Source organism: Schistocerca cancellata, chromosome 8 (genome assembly GCF_023864275.1).
Source record: "Schistocerca cancellata isolate TAMUIC-IGC-003103 chromosome 8, iqSchCanc2.1, whole genome shotgun sequence".
Taxonomy (NCBI): domain Eukaryota; kingdom Metazoa; phylum Arthropoda; class Insecta; order Orthoptera; family Acrididae; genus Schistocerca; species Schistocerca cancellata.
Window position 1 is genome coordinate 530,016,536 of NC_064633.1, and position 16,022 is coordinate 530,032,557.

The window sequence follows — 16,022 nt, forward strand, 5'->3', positions numbered from 1 at the left end:
AGATTCAGAAAACGCAAAAAAGTAAAAATTGAACTTTTCATGATTTGAGCCTTTCCGGACCCCTTAAGCGGGCGACCGGACGGGCCATTAATGAGGACCACAGCGCCACAGCCGTCTTGCAGGGACTGTGCAGTTCAGTTCTTCCACAGCAACATGCGCAGCTGACGATCGTGCTCTTTCCCGTATGGACTCTGATGTCTAGGCACACATGTTCAGTGAGAGCACCCAGACTGTCGACTATAAAAGCCCGATACATCTCACCTGACAGTGTACCTGTGAAGTAGTGTGGATCGATGATTTCATCTCCAATCATTTCACCACCATACATTAATAGATCGCCACCCGTCCGCTGTGGTCGAGCGGTTCTAGGCGCTTCAGTCCGGAGCCGCGTTACTGCTATGGTCGCAAGTTCCGATCCTGCCTCGAGCACGGATGTGTGTGATGTCATTAGGTTAGTTAGTTTTAAGTACACTCCTGGAAATGGAAAAAAGAACACATTGACACCGGTGTGTCAGACCCACCATACTTGCTCCGGACACTGCGAGAGGGCTGTACAAGCAATGATCACACGCACGGCACAGCGGACACACCAGGAACCGCGGTGTTGGCCGTCGAATGGCGCTAGCTGCGCAGCATTTGTGCACCGCCGCCGTCAGTGTCAGCCAGTTTGCCGTGGCATACGGAGCTCCATCGCAGTCTTTAACACTGGTAGCATGCCGCGACAGCGTGGACGTGAACCGTATGTGCAGTTGACGGACTTTGAGCGAGGGCGTATAGTGGGCATGCGGGAGGCCGGGTGGACGTACCGCCGAATTGCTCAACACGTGGGGCGTGAGGTCTCCACAGCACATCGATGTTGTCGCCAGTGGTCGGCGGAAGGTGCACGTGCCCGTCGACCTGGGACCGGACTGCAGCGACGCACGGATGCACGCCAAGACCGTAGGATCCTACGCAGTGCCGTAGGGGACCGCACCGCCACTTCCCAGCAAATTAGGGACACTGTTGCTCCTGGGGTATCGGCGAGGACCATTCGCAACCGTCTCCATGAAGCTGGGCTACGGTCCCGCACACCGTTAGGCCGTCTTCCGCTCACGCCCCAACATCGTGCAGCCCGCCTCCAGTGGTGTCGCGACAGGCGTGAATGGAGGGACGAATGGAGACGTGTCGTCTTCAGCGATGAGAGTCGCTTCTGCCTTGGTGCCAATGATGTTCGTATGCGTGTTTGGCGCCGTGCAGGTGAGCGCCACAATCAGGACTGCATACGACCGAGGCACACAGGGCCAACACCCGGCATCATGGTGTGGGGAGCGATCTCCTACAATGGCCGTACACCACTGGTGATCGTCGAGGGGACACTGAATAGTGCACGGTACATCCAAACCGTCATCGAACCCATCGTTCTACCATTCCTAGACCGGCAAGGGAACTTGCTGTTCCAACAGGACAATGCACGTCCGCATGTATCCCGTGCCACCCAACGTGCTCTAGAAGGTGTAAGTCAACTACCCTGGCCAGCAAGATCTCCGGATCTGTCCCCCATTGAGCATGTTTGGGACTGGATGAAGCGTCGTCTCGCGCGGTCTGCACGTCCAGCACGAACGCTGGTCCAACTGAGGCGCCAGGTGCAAATGGCATGGCAAGCCGTTCCACAGGACTACATCCAGCATCTCTACGATTGTCTCCATGGGAGAATAGCAGCCTGCATTGCTGCGAAAGGTGGATATACATTGTACTAGTGCCGACATTGTGCATGCTCTGTTGCCTGTGTCTATGTGCCTGTGGTTCTGTCAGTGTGATCATGTGATGTATCTGACCCCAGGAATGTGTCAATAAAGTTTCCCCTTCCTGGGACAATGAATTCACGGTGTTCTTATTTCAATTTCCAGGAGTGTAGATCGCCACCCGTCCGCTGTGGCGGAGCGGTTCTACGCGCTTCAGTCCGGAGCCGCGTTACTGCTATGGTCGCAGGTTCCGATCCTACCTCGAGCACGGATGTGTGTGATGTCATTAGGTTAGTTAGTTTTAAGTAGTTCTAAGTTCTAGGGGACTGATGACCTCAGATATTAAGTCCCATAGTGCTCAGAGCCATTTGAACCATTTTGAACCAATAGACCGCCAACGTTTATGTACGGCAGATCGTTCCCCCAGAATATTGTCTACGGCACAGTAATGCATATTATGACGGTTCACTGCACTATAATTTGTGAACGTGGCCTCATCAGAGAACACTTTGTAAAGAGTCCTGACTGAAATTACTCATGGACCACTCGCAGAAAGTATCTCTGATTGAAATCGTTCCCGTGCAGCTCCTGGGTGACTGACAGGCAGTACGGGTGAAACTGACCCTGTTGTATACGCCACAAAGATGTAACGCTGATATCAGCCACTGCACAACGCATCGTAAGTTGACACGGGGATCGTGATGTACTGTAGCTAAAAATACGCGTCCGTCTCTTTATTTCTTGCAAGTCATCACTTGTTACTGCTGTGCCTTTCCAAGCTGCCTGTTTCCCGAAGTCGTTGTTCAGCACGCAAGAGCGCAATGGCTGCCGGAGCTCTTCTCCTAGGATATCTCATGGCAAACCCCATGGCTGCATCAGTGGCATCGTGTCGGCACTCGCCGAGCATAAGCGACATGTCAACGTATATTAGTGTGTGTACGCCACCTTCATCCGACGTCAGTAAAACGCGACACACCGAACCCCTTTGTTTGTGTGGTTCGACTTGTCGCTTGTACGGCCGTGTACGGCGACAGTCGGCAGTCTAACAGATCATCGAGGAAACTCGTCGCCCGGTGTCACCGCACACGACACATGGCGTCCTCTGCACCTTCAGAACCTCCCAGGGAAGTGTGATAGGTCCGCTGTTGTTTTCTATCTACGTAAATGATCTTTTGAATAGGGTGGACAGCAATGTGCGGCTGTTTGCTGATGATGCTTTGGTGAACTGGAAGCTGTCGTCGTTGAGTGACTATGGGAGGATACAAGATGACTTGGACAGGATTTGTGATTGGTGTAAGGAATGGCAGCCAACTGTAAATGTAGATAAATGTAAATTAATGCAGGTGAATAGGAAAAAGAATCCCGTAATGTCTGAATACTCCATCAGTAGTGTAGCGCTTGACACAGTCACGTCGATTAAATATTTGGGCGTAGCATTGCAGAGCGATATGAAGTAGGACAAGCATGTAATGGCATTTGTGGGGAAGACGGATAGTCGTCTTCGGTTCATTGGTAGAATTTTGGGAAGATGTGGTTCATCTGTAAAGGAGACCGCTTATAAAACACTAATACGACCTATTCTTGAGTACTGCTCGAACGTTTGGGATCCCCTATCAGGACGGATTGAGGGAAGACGTAGAAGCAATTCAGAGGCGGGCTGCTAGATTTGTTACTGGTAGGTTTGATCATTACGCGAGTGTTTCGGAAATGCTTCAGGAACTCGGGTGGGTGTCTCTGGAGGAAAGGAGGCGTTCTTTTCGTGAATCGCTATTGAGGAAATTTAGAGAACCGGCATTTGAGGCTGACTGCAGCACAATTTTACTGCCGCCAACTTATATTTCGCGGAAAGACCACAAAGATAAGATAAGAGAGATTAGGGATCGTACAGAGGCATATAGGCAGTCATTTTTCCCTCGTTCTGTTTGGGAGTGGAACAGGGAGAGAAGATGCTAGTTGTGGTACGAGGTACCCTCCGCCACGCACCGTATGGTGGATTGCGGAGTATGTATGTTGATGTAGATGTAGAAATGTTTAGTTACGCAGTTAAGACTAATAAAAGATTTTGGCGGAAATGTAGCAATTTGGCTAATATGAAGCCATCGCAAAACTGTATGATGTTAAAGTAAAGCACGATTTCCATTTATTTTGTTGTTATTGGTCTGATGAATCTAATAAAACATGTCTCAGACGTGTATCTGCAGTAGTGTACATACAATTTCACAATACAATCACAGTAAATGTTCAAAAATGTCTCCACCGAGCTCAGTGCATTTAGCTGCACGTGTGTGAACAGATTTTGTTGCTCGTTTCAGTTTCACAGGGTTGTTCTAAAATTAGTCTATTGCATTCATAATGCGGGCAAGTAATGCCTCACGTGTATAGACTTTTTCCTCATAATCTACGTCTTTCATCCATCTCCATACACACAAAAACTCGTTTCAAGGTTAGGAAACGACTGAAACAACTCAGTAACGGTTAACAATGAAAAACGTTTCCACATTCTTAATGGAAAGTAAACAAATTTATTTGTATAATAATCTTTGCTTGTCTGGATGTTCTGGATAACTATATATACAGGGTCAGTCAGGAGGAAAGGCATGTTTTTTGACGGGTGATACCATTAATGATTCTGAACAAATACCTTGATGTGAACATATGCCCTATTCTGGATGGTTTCCGAGATAGAACACTTTTGATGTACATTTCTAGTTATTTTCTGTATTATGCATTGTCACTGTTTACAACACACCACAGTAGTACAGAGGAAGTTGAGAGGATCATTTTGATACAGGACGCTTGTGGTCTATCAAGTCGGAAAACTACCTCAAACTGACCTACAAAACGTACCTAATCTACAGCGTAAGCGCGGCGCGCGAGATTTTCAATAGTCTCGCGACAGCTTCGCGCCAACTGTTAGTCGTAGACAAAAAATAAGTAGGATCTTTACTGTAGAAAATTTAATTTAGTTTAATTGTGTACTGAGACACGTTTTCGTTGGGGTGTTTGGTTTTCGACTTATTGAAAAAAAAACGTACAAAAGTGATCTTAAACGTGTTCTATCTCAGAAACTATTCGCAATAATGCATATGTCAATACGAAGTTTTACCTTAGAATCACTAATACTATCGCGCCTCAAAGCGTGTACCTTTCCTCCTGACTCACCGTGTATATTGGATGTTTCACAATTCATGTTACATTCTTCTAGAGGTTGTAAAGGGGACTTAGTAGATCAAGTTTTACATAGGAACCTATGTCTGGAAACGCCATGCAGCGACATTACAGAGCGTCATAGTCAAAGTCGCGATGCCTGTTAATGTAAGTATGTACAGTGAGATTCCAATATGATGTTACAAACTTTCGATGATGATGGAGAAGGTCAAATGCATTAATTTGAGGTAAGGGTCCCCGTGCTGGAAGCGAACGAGTCGAAAGCTGTCAGCGAAAACCATTCTGATACCTCTGATAGTGGAATATGTGTATTTGTACTGCTGTTGCTCAGATTTAGGGTAGGCAACTTCAAGAGGTGGTAGTATGGACCAAAACAAACAAAAAATATCTAGGAAAAGTGGGCTCTGAATTACAAACCGTAAGAACTATGTGCACTTGTTCAATAGAGGAGATATGTTTGACATTAGCGACTATGAGAAAGTCCTCATACCTTTCCAAGCATGCGTTTTAGTGCCCACGTTTACTAGACTTTTTATTGTCTTGGTCCATCCAAGAGAGGAACTTCAAAATGGGGCCACAAAAATCTTTTACCGTTTTTCTTTAGAAAATAACAATGAAATTACCAAGGCAGACGTCAAATCTTCGGGACATCGGGACAGCTTCTTCTATTACACAGACAGTAACTACAGTACCGGTACGTGTATTCCACCGTCACAATTATCAGAACGATTTTCGCCTGTAACTTTACACTCGTTCGTTTCTGAAGCAGGGATCCTTACCTCAAATTTATACCTTTCTCCGTCTCCATCTTCCCTGGAAGTTTCTAACATCTTCACGGAATCATCCTGTATGTACATACATAAACAGGCGCCGGTGCGTACGACTTTGACGCTCTGTAGCGCAGTTAGATGACATTTCTGGACATTGGTTCCTATGTAAGACCTGATCTGTTAAGTCCCCCCCACAACGCCCAGAAGTGTGTAACATGAATTGTGAAACACACTGTAACGCGTCTGCATTTGTACTCCGCAATATCTCATGGCATAATTTTCTGGGAGAAATTCATCACGTAGGAAGTAATTATTCATCAGACAAAAGCGAGCAAGGTCAGTAACACATGTTGTTTGTTGTTCACCTACAATCACGTTATGTTGTTGTAAAAGTCTCTTATGAGGGGCTTGTGTATATTCGCTAGTCAAATTCGTCATAAATTACCCACCAAAAGTTATGGAGAATAAAGATGTCTGCCTCTGAAACGTCAGAAAGAAAGATCTATATAATTGCTTGATAAAGCTGACATTGACCCAGAGAGGAACTTAAAGTGGGGCCACAAAAATCTTTTACCGTTTTTCTTTAGAAAATAACACTAAGATTACCAAGGCAGACGTCAAATTTTCGGGACATCGGGACAGCTTCTTCTATTACACAGACAGAGTTTTAATTAAGTACAAGTAGTAATTCTGAGAAAATTATTTGGTTCAAATGGCTCTGAGCACTATGGGACTCAACTTCTAAGGTCATCAGTCCCCTAGAACGTAGAACTACTCAAACCTAACTAACCTAAGGACATCACACACATCCATGCCCGAGGCAGGATTCGAACCTGCGACCGTAGCGGTCGCGCGGTTCCAGGCTCTAGCGCCCAGAACCGCCCGGCCACTCTGGCTGGCTCAGAAAATTATTCTCCTCCTTAATGTATGCTGTTGAGTATGGAATGTTTGTAATCGGATATTGTTCATACAGGTGTATTGTGCAATTTGATGCTTCATACCGTGTGTTTTCTTCTGGCGGCACTCATTTCCCACAACTTTCCTGCGGCTTTCTGCTTCACCAGACGCTCGTACCGAGGCTTGGTTGCCTGCATACTCTCGCTGCCCACACAACGCTACTGCAAGATTCCTTGCAGCGTTAGAATTCCGTGCGTGAGCGCAAACGCCGTTATCCGGAATCCTATCGAGATACGTTTACAGCAGTGTTGCTGCGATACCCGGCGAGTCAGGAAGCTGTTTCAGCTAACAACGCACTTATCGAACAAGTATGTGCGGTTGCAAACAATAACTGACAGGCCTGTGTTTAGGACCTGCAGGCCCCGAGGCAGAATGTATGTAGCAGGCTCTACCAGGGGAGATGGTAACTGCAGGCAACATCTTTACGGAGAAATCTTCGAATTAAAAGAGTGTAAAGCAGGATTTGAGGTTTGCCGCGGGGAATGGCTGCGCGGTTAGAGCCGCCACGTCACGAATTGTGCGGCCCCTCCCACCAGAGGTTCAAGTCCTCCCTCAGGCATGTGTGTGTGTTGTCCTTAGCGTCCGTTAGTTTAATTTTAGCAGTGTGTAAGTCTAGGAACCGATGACCTCAGCAGTTCGGTCCCTCAGGAATTTACACACATTTGAACATTTCTTTTTTTCTTTTTGAAGTTTATTATCGTATGATTCCTAACTATATTATGAGTAAAATGGGATGAATCTATAAATCATGCACTAAATATGACGATATAAGAATTCCGACATCAGTTTAATGGTAGGCATTGCGAACGTAATATGGAGATTCTTCTGTGTCTACAATAACAATCGGCAGCATTCAACCGTAATTTTTTCCGTACACACGCAACTCAACAGTGCCAGAATGAAATTTTCACTTTGCGGCGCTGTCCGGCACACAGTTTTAATCTACCAATAAGTTTCAACTCAACAATGATTTTCAGGAGACAATACTCTCAGCATCAGGTTTTAAAAAGTAACTCACGAGGTTGAAACGCTAAGAAGTCTACCACCACAACTGCGACGTTCACAAAATAAAGTGGAATACAGACACACTGGACTCTGTGTCCTCGTCTCAAACGACCTAGGTTTAGCAAAATGGCTCTGAGCACTATGGGACTCAACATCTATGGTCATCATTCCCCTAGAACGTAGAAATACTTAAACCTAACTAACCTAAGGACGTCACACACATCCATGCCCGAGGCAGGATTCGAACCTGCGACCGTAGCGGTCGCTCGGTTCCAGACTGTAGCGCTAGGTTTAGCAACCTAATGACGAAAGCACTATCTCTCTAAACGCGTTGTCGTGTTGTGTGTACGAGAAAAATTACGGTTAATTTCTACCAATGACTACTGTTTCGATATCAGATGAAACTGGGCATTGAAATAAATTAAATGGAGACTGGTGAAACTTCGTGCCCCACAGAGACTGAAACTGGGATTTCCCTCTTGTCACCAGCACTCGCCTTAACATTTTCGAAGGAACTGATACCACACATATAAAAACACTGCCGGAAAAAAACTTAGCATACCCGCAAAGACGACGACGATTTTGGTCCTACGACAACATACGCCACCTCAGGGATAATAGGTGTGTTAACAATGGCTTAGCCGGCCGGTGTGCAGAGCGGTTCTAGGTGCTTCAGTCTAGAACCGCGCGACCGCTACGGTCGCAGGTTCGTATCCTGCCTCGGGCATGGACATAGCATTTGCGTTGCTATACTCTATGGAATGAGTGGCACCAAGACAGTGTTCTGCCGGTGCAGAATAAGTCACCTGTTATAAAAGTTTGTGTCGCTTAGTCTGCTTACATCGGTCTTCAAGGCAGTGCTGACCAATGCATGACATTACTGCTCGGTAGACACACCCGCCTTACGCAAACTTAGATCATCCTCCACAGATTCTGAAAGGTCAGTGATGTTAAATGGTAATCAAAAATTACTATTCACATGACGAATTCTGCTAGAAATACTGCCCTGGTAAAGGGTGAAAGCTGTTAACTTACACGCCGCATTATTATTCTCATCTATCACTCAATTCACGGTTGGTCGATAGCACAATATACGTCTGATTTGTCTCTCACTATACTCATTGTAGCCAAAGCTGTAGTAACTGCAGTGTGGACTAAGCTGAAAAATATCTTTGACGTCTGGCGTTGGTTATCTTTGGCTGTGTGGTGGCGTTATTTGTGTACAGTATGTGTGTGTGTGTGTGTGTGTGTGTGTGTGTGTGTGTGGTCTTTCTACATGCACTGTCTTTTCTTTCTGAATGACGTAGCCCGGTCCACCGAGGGTTTAAGCTGCCATTCACAGCAATCCCACGTTACATTTGTGCCTTTAAAATGGCAGCGTCTTGAGCCGTCGAAATATTGCTGGTTGTCGGGGACGTTCGTAAGCTGTATTTCAGTACAGTTATCTGCACAAGCGAGAATTTGCTGCTGGCGGCAGAGAGCGAATACATTCCACAGCGCATCCTCTGCGACCATCCGCCAGAGGCGGCGGCCGAGTGCAGCGCGTTGAGCAAGACGTATGTGCTCCTCGGCCGGGCCTCGACACACGAGTCGCTATGGCCGAGACAAACAGCTGACGTCTGATGGAGCGGCAGGTCGGCGTGTGCTGAAATCCCATGCTTAGTGGGACGTCAGTACTGCTTTGCTTACTAATGATGATAGCAGACACCATTATTGGTAAAAATTCAGCGGCCAGTGTGTATCTTCTGTGGCTTTGTAACACATGGTCGTTATCATCTACATCATCGTCATTTAGAGCAGGATAACATTAGGAGTGCTTAACCGATTTTGGAGGTTGGTCGACTTTACTGGGTACTTGACAGAAGTAAGCCTGCACTGAACTTTTAGTAATCGGACGAGAACTTTTCGGGTACATCGACGACTTATGAAAAGGTAGGGTGTGAAACATGTGTTGTGTCTAGACAAGACAGCCTAGACACAATGAGAGGAAGTCGAAAGGCACGCGCTTAAACTCACGCAGGCTGGCGTGAGGTCTGAAACAGGATACGTAATGAATGCTATAAAGAAAAGTACGTAGCTTCTGGAATACTTAACTTTAATCCACATTTGTAGAACATCGCTCTTGATGATACATTAATAGAATCTCAATATCAATTGAATACGGCGCCTTGCTAGGTCGTAGCAAATGTAGCTGAAGGCTATGCTAACTATCGTCTCGGCAATGAGAGCGTAGTTGTCAGTGAACCGTTCCTTGCAAAGTCGGCTGTACAACTGGGACGAGTGCTAGTACGTCTCACTAGACCTGCCGTGTGGCGGCGCTCGGTCTGCAATTACTGACAGTGGCGACACGCGGGTCCGTCGTATACTAGCGGACCGCGACCGATTTAAATGCTACCACCTAGCAAGTGTGGTGTCTGGCGGTGACACCACAACATGTACGATAGGAAATGCAGAACTGAAACGATTACAGGTATTTCAGAAGTGTTGTTACGGCAAACGGTTCAACGTCAGACGGATTTATCAGGTGTAAATACAATGATTTGGTGAAACCACTCAGCGTGAATGAAATGTCTCCCAAGAGACTTCTAATCAAATTACGCACCCAGTTGTGCCACTAGATTCATAATTTCCTATCAGAAAAGTAGCAGTTCTTGGTAATTGACGAAAGTCATCGAGTAAAACAAAAGTGATATCTGGCGTTCCCCATGGAAGTGTTATAAGCCGTCTGCTTTTCCTGATATGTATAAACGACTGCCTTAAAAACCGTCATTGCCCAGTTTTTCATTTTGGCAATTTTCTGTTAGAAACAAAAGCTAAATGTGAACTGCGATATTAGTGAGGTATTGAAAACAATTTATTTCCGTGTATTCGTGAAACGCCTTTGACATTATGAAACAGCAGTGAGAAGAAATTTGCATAATGTACAAATGTATAAGCACAGTACCCAAATCAAGAAACATGATACAGTGCACTTTCCGTACGATGGGTGCAGATGCTTAGTGTGTCTAACACACTAAACGTCTCAATGGCAGCGCCACTTCACAGCTCTATAGACGGCTATTGTTTTTGCCTAAAGCCGTTGAAATCTGTCGAAAGCGCCGCCAGGTATTACGGATTTCCTTAAGCAGACTCAATTATAGGAGTGTCGTAGTAGTGATGAATAAATGTATTAAGATTTCAAGCGGGATGTGGCAATTTTTCAGGCGGCACTGTGTTTATGACGTCATATCTCTTAAGCGATATGTCGTACAATTATGTATTTTTGCAGGTACATTCAGCGGCATATTTGGATACTTAGTATCTGCGAAATATGTTGCGAAAAGAGTCAGTAGCAAACCAGTAATAAACTTAAGCGTCAAGCATGATGCAACATTTTTTCACCCATCTGAGTGTTTATGACGTCATATCTACTGATATTGGTGTCATACAATGATATAATTCTGTAGGTACATTCAGAGGCCTATGTGGACATTGCCTACAAAATGTGTTGAGAATAGAGTTCGTAGGTATGAAATGAAATGTCGTGTGGCTAGGGCCTGCCGTCGGGTAGACCGTTCGCCTGGTGCAGGTCTTTCGATTTGACGCTTTTCTGCGACCTGCGCGTCGATGGGGATGAAATGATGATGATTAGGACAACACAACATCCAGTCCCTGAGCGGAGAAAATCTCCGACCCAGGCGGGAATCGAACCCGGGCTCTTAGGATTGACAGCCTGTCACGCTGACCACTCAGCTACCGGGGGCGGACAGAGTTCGTAGAAAATAATCAATTTAAACGACATATATAATGTGACAGCTTTTCACGTATCTCATTGTTCATGAAGTCATATCTCCTGAACCATGTTAGAAAGCTGGTTCTTATCTCCACAGCGATTGTTACAACACAACAGAGAATGTGTTTACCGAGTTTGGTTGAAATCATTTAATTGGTTTAAGAGAAGGAGATTAGTGTTTAACGCCCTGTCGACAACGAGGTCACTAGAGGCAGAGCACAAGCTCGGCTTAAGGAAGGATGGTGAAGGAAATCGGCCGTGTCCTTTCAAAGGAACCATCCCGGTATTTGCTGAAACCAATTATGGAAATCACGGGAAACCTAAATCAGGATGACCGGAGAGGGTTTTGAACCGTCATCATCCCGAATGGGACTCCAGTCTGCTAACCACTACGCCACCTCGCTAGGTAGTGGTTTAGGACGAGATTTAGAAAATACACACACACGTACATACATTATTCTTTTTTAAATATTTATGGATTTAAAAGACAGTTTAAGAAACCCTCTTATATTGTCTGCGGATTATATTGTCATTTACCGTCTTGTAACGTCATCAGATTATCAAAACCTACTGCAAAATGGTGTAAACGAAATATGAGTGGCAATTGGCTCTAAATAATAAGAAGTGTGCAGTCATCCTCATCAACACGAAAAGAAATTCGTTAAAATTCTGTTACACGATAAATCATACAAATTTAAACGCTTAAAATTCAATTAAATTCTTCTGGAATCGAGTTACGAAAAATTTAAATTGGAACGACCACATAGATAATGTCTTGGGGATTGACGTGATGGTTTATCGTCGGGCTGTCATATTGTAAGACGATTACCGGAGCGAAATGTGTGATTCGATTAAGAAGTAATATAGACCCTTGGTTTTATTTAACGTCTCCCAGTTAACCTCTCAAATCCAGTTGTGATTTACCTGCACGTACTGTTAAAGACCTATAACCAATCACCTTACTTTGAATCCTGGTGGGCGCCCTTGACAAATTACCCGTTATTTCATATTGTTGATTCCTACATGTGGCTTCTTCTAGATGAGAAAAAAATATTTATTTCTCCGGGACATAATACAATAAAAGAATCATTCCCAGTTTTCTCACAATCTCAAATCTCCTATCTTTCCAAATATGCAATCTGTCCCGCACATTTCATTTCGGCTCTCCGGATAAGCTCGTAACATAACTCTCAAAAAGTTTTAGGTCATACTTCAAATAATGTAAGCAACACCAAATTGTTTTGGTCACTTTTGACTATATTCAACAAAATCTCGTACAAAATAGAAGCGCATTTCATGCATGCGTACACTCACTACGATTGCTACCAGGGCAAGAAGGTCGAATAGCATTTGTTTTTGTTTTTTTTCCTTCTTCCGGAAACATACGAAAGGAGTCGGTATCACATGTGTATTATTCTGCTCAAGAGAGCGCGTAATCGCTTTCAAAAGAGGGATGCTCTATAAAATAATGAAGTAAACGCTACAGCGTAGCAAAAAAACAAAACGTAATGTGTTACGTCGCAAGTAGGGTAGGCGTGAGTTATTACAGAGAGAGCTCTATCTTGGATACCGTACATCCGACGGGCAGTTATTGGTATATTTTGATCAAATTTACTGTTCAGCAGATTCGATTGCATTATACATATTTACATGCATTTACACTTACACTTACTTTTAGTTATGGTCGATCACCTAGATACTAAGTGGTCCGTTTTTTGTACTGATTTTTCTTACAAGTTGTACAAAAGAAATGATAATTAAATGGACACCCTAGCTGCGAACAGGCGTTGATGTACTTCATTGGGGACATGTTGAAAATGTGTGCCCCGACCGGGACTCGAACCCGGTAATGCCACGAGTAATGAGTATGATGGGCGTACATCTACACTCCTGGAAATGGAAAAAAGAACACATTGACACCAGTGTGTCAGACCCACCATACTTGCTCCGGACACTGCGAGAGGGCTGTACAAGCAATGATCACACGCACGGCACAGCGGACACACCAGGAACCGCGGTGTTGGCCGTCGAATGGCGCTAGCTGCGCAGCATTTGTGCACCGCCGCCGTCAGTGTCAGCCAGTTTGCCGTGGCATACGGAGCTCCGTCGCAGTCTTTAACACTGGTAGCATGCCGCGACAGCGTGGACGTGAACCGTATGTGCAGTTGACGGACTTTGAGCGAAGGCGTATAGTGGGCATGCGGGAGGCCGGGTGGACGTACCGCCGAATTGCTCAACACGTGGGGCGTGAGGTCTCCACAGTACATCGATGTTGTCGCCAGTGGCCGGCGGAAGGTGCACGTGCCCGTCGACCTGGGACCGGACCGCAGCGACGCACGGATGCACGCCAAGACCGTAGGATCCTACGCAGTGCCGTAGGGGACCGCACCGCCACTTCCCAGCAAATTAGGGACACTGTTGCTCCTGGGGTATCGGCCAGGATCATTCGCAACCGTCTCCATGAAGCTGGGCTACGGTCCCGCACACCGTTAGGCCGTCTTCCGCTCACGCCCCAACATCGTGCAGCCCGCCTCCAGTGGTGTCGCGACAGGCGTGAATGGAGGGACGAATGGAGACGTGTCGTCTTCAGCGATGAGAGTCGCTTCTGCCTTGGTGCCAATGATGGTCGTATGCGTGTTTGGCGCCGTGCAGGTGAGCGCCACAATCAGGACTGCATACGACCGAGGCACACAGGGCCAACACCCGGCATCATGGTGTGGGGAGCGATCTCTTACACTGGCCGTACACCACTGGTGATCGTCGAGGGGACACTGAATAGTGCACGGTACATCCAAACCGTCATCGAACCCATCGTTCTACCATTCCTAGACCGGCAAGGGAACTTGCTGTTCCAACAGGACAATGCACGTCCGCATGTATCCCGTGCCACCCAACGTGCTCTAGAAGGTGTAAGTCAACTACCCTGGCCAGCAAGATCTCCGGATCTGTCCCCCATTGAGCATGTTTGGGACTGGATGAAGCGTCGTCTCACGCGGTCTGCACGTCCAGCACGAACGCTGGTCCAACTGAGGCGCCAGGTGGAAATGGCATGGCAAGCCGTTCCACAGGACTACATCCAGCATCTCTACGATCGTCTCCATGGGAGAATAGCAGCCTGCATTGCTGCGAAAGGTGGATATACACTGTACTAGTGCCGACATTGTGCATGCTCTGTTGCCTGTGTCTATGTGCCTGTGGTTCTGTCAGTGTGATCATGTGATGTATCTGACCCCAGGAATGTGTCAATAAAGTTTCCCCTTCCTGGGACAATGAATTCACGGTGTTCTTATTTCAATTTCCAGGAGTGTATTAGGCGCACTACGAATGTAGTGGTGTGGAGATGTTGGGAATGTGGATCTCGCGGGTAGCGTGCAAGGGATAAGTCCCTGCAGACACACTATCCCCTGGGCCCGCGGTGGCTCAGGTGGATAGAGCGTTTGCCATGTAAGCAGGACATCCCGGGTTCGAGTCCCGGTCGGGGCACACATTTTCAACGTGTCCCTAATGAAGTACATCAACGCCTGTTTGCAGCTAGGGCGTCCATTTAATTATCATTTCATTTCTAGCAAAGCTGCATGGTCATCCACGGTAACTGTTTTTTCGGGAACAGATACTACCATCATATATTGTACAAAAGACATATTTATTGTATCCCACTATGTACTTAAGATCTTAACAAATAAATAAAAACATAAACAATAACGTTAGATTGAGAAATTAGACTAGCTTGACTTCAGAATGTTTGATTTGGAAGGGAATAAGGAAGAAGGTAGGATAAAATTCTACCACAAGTGCTGTTCCAGCGCGGGAACCTCGGTAGCACACTTCGAGCCATTCGCCTCTGGGTGACGTACTAATTTCTAATCCTAGTGACTGGCTGTAGAGAACTATCTCCTAGTGAACGTGCAGTGTCTGTCTTAAGTCTGTGTCCCATGCTGTTCTGTTCTAATTACTATTCTGTTCCAGTTTGACAAAGTCTTTGTACCGTTCAATGAGCATGTTGGTATATTTCATTCATTCCAGATGTAGTGATATAGAGATACTACTTCTACACTATAGGTATTTCAGGTTTAACGAGCCTGCTTAAGGAACATCCTGGCACGGTAATAGCTAGTTATAGTCTCCACATATTACTTCTTAGTGTCTCCTGATCTGGAAGCTCTTAGCCGACCGTCTGTTAGTTATTAACGTGGTGTTGTGTGCCTCATTTAAACTTGCCTACACCGCTGATTAATTATAAATTGTCACTGTCGGAGTCACTGTTTTCGTTCTGTTCTGTGTAGGATAGTTCCCATAAGTCAGGTTGATTTTCTCTTGTTTGTCTGTACAGTATCGTTTCTATGTATTCGGTATATAGTACATGTGATGTATTGTCAATGGCTGTATGCAGGTCTTTCCATTTCTCTGGGTTTCTTCTGAGTTCGTAGATGTCGTCACGGGGTGAAAATTTTGTGTCGGGCCTGCATGCGTAGAAAAAAATGGTTCAAATGGCTCTGAGCACTATGGGACTTAACTTCTGAGGTCATCAGTCCCTGAGAACTTAGAACTACTTAAACCTAACTAACCTAAGGACATCACACACATCCATGCCCGAGGCAGGATTCGAACCGTAGTGGTCGCGCGGTTCCA

At 45.8% G+C, this 16,022-nt stretch overlaps 1 non-coding gene across 1 annotated transcript; it reads left to right on the top strand.

Annotated features, from left to right (window-relative positions):
• Positions 1-14,801: 14,801 nt before the first annotated feature.
• Positions 14,802-14,876, top strand: Trnat-ugu (transfer RNA threonine (anticodon UGU)). Its single transcript has one exon. It is a non-coding gene; the product is annotated as a tRNA-Thr (tRNA).
• The last annotated feature ends 1,146 nt before the right edge of the window (positions 14,877-16,022 follow it).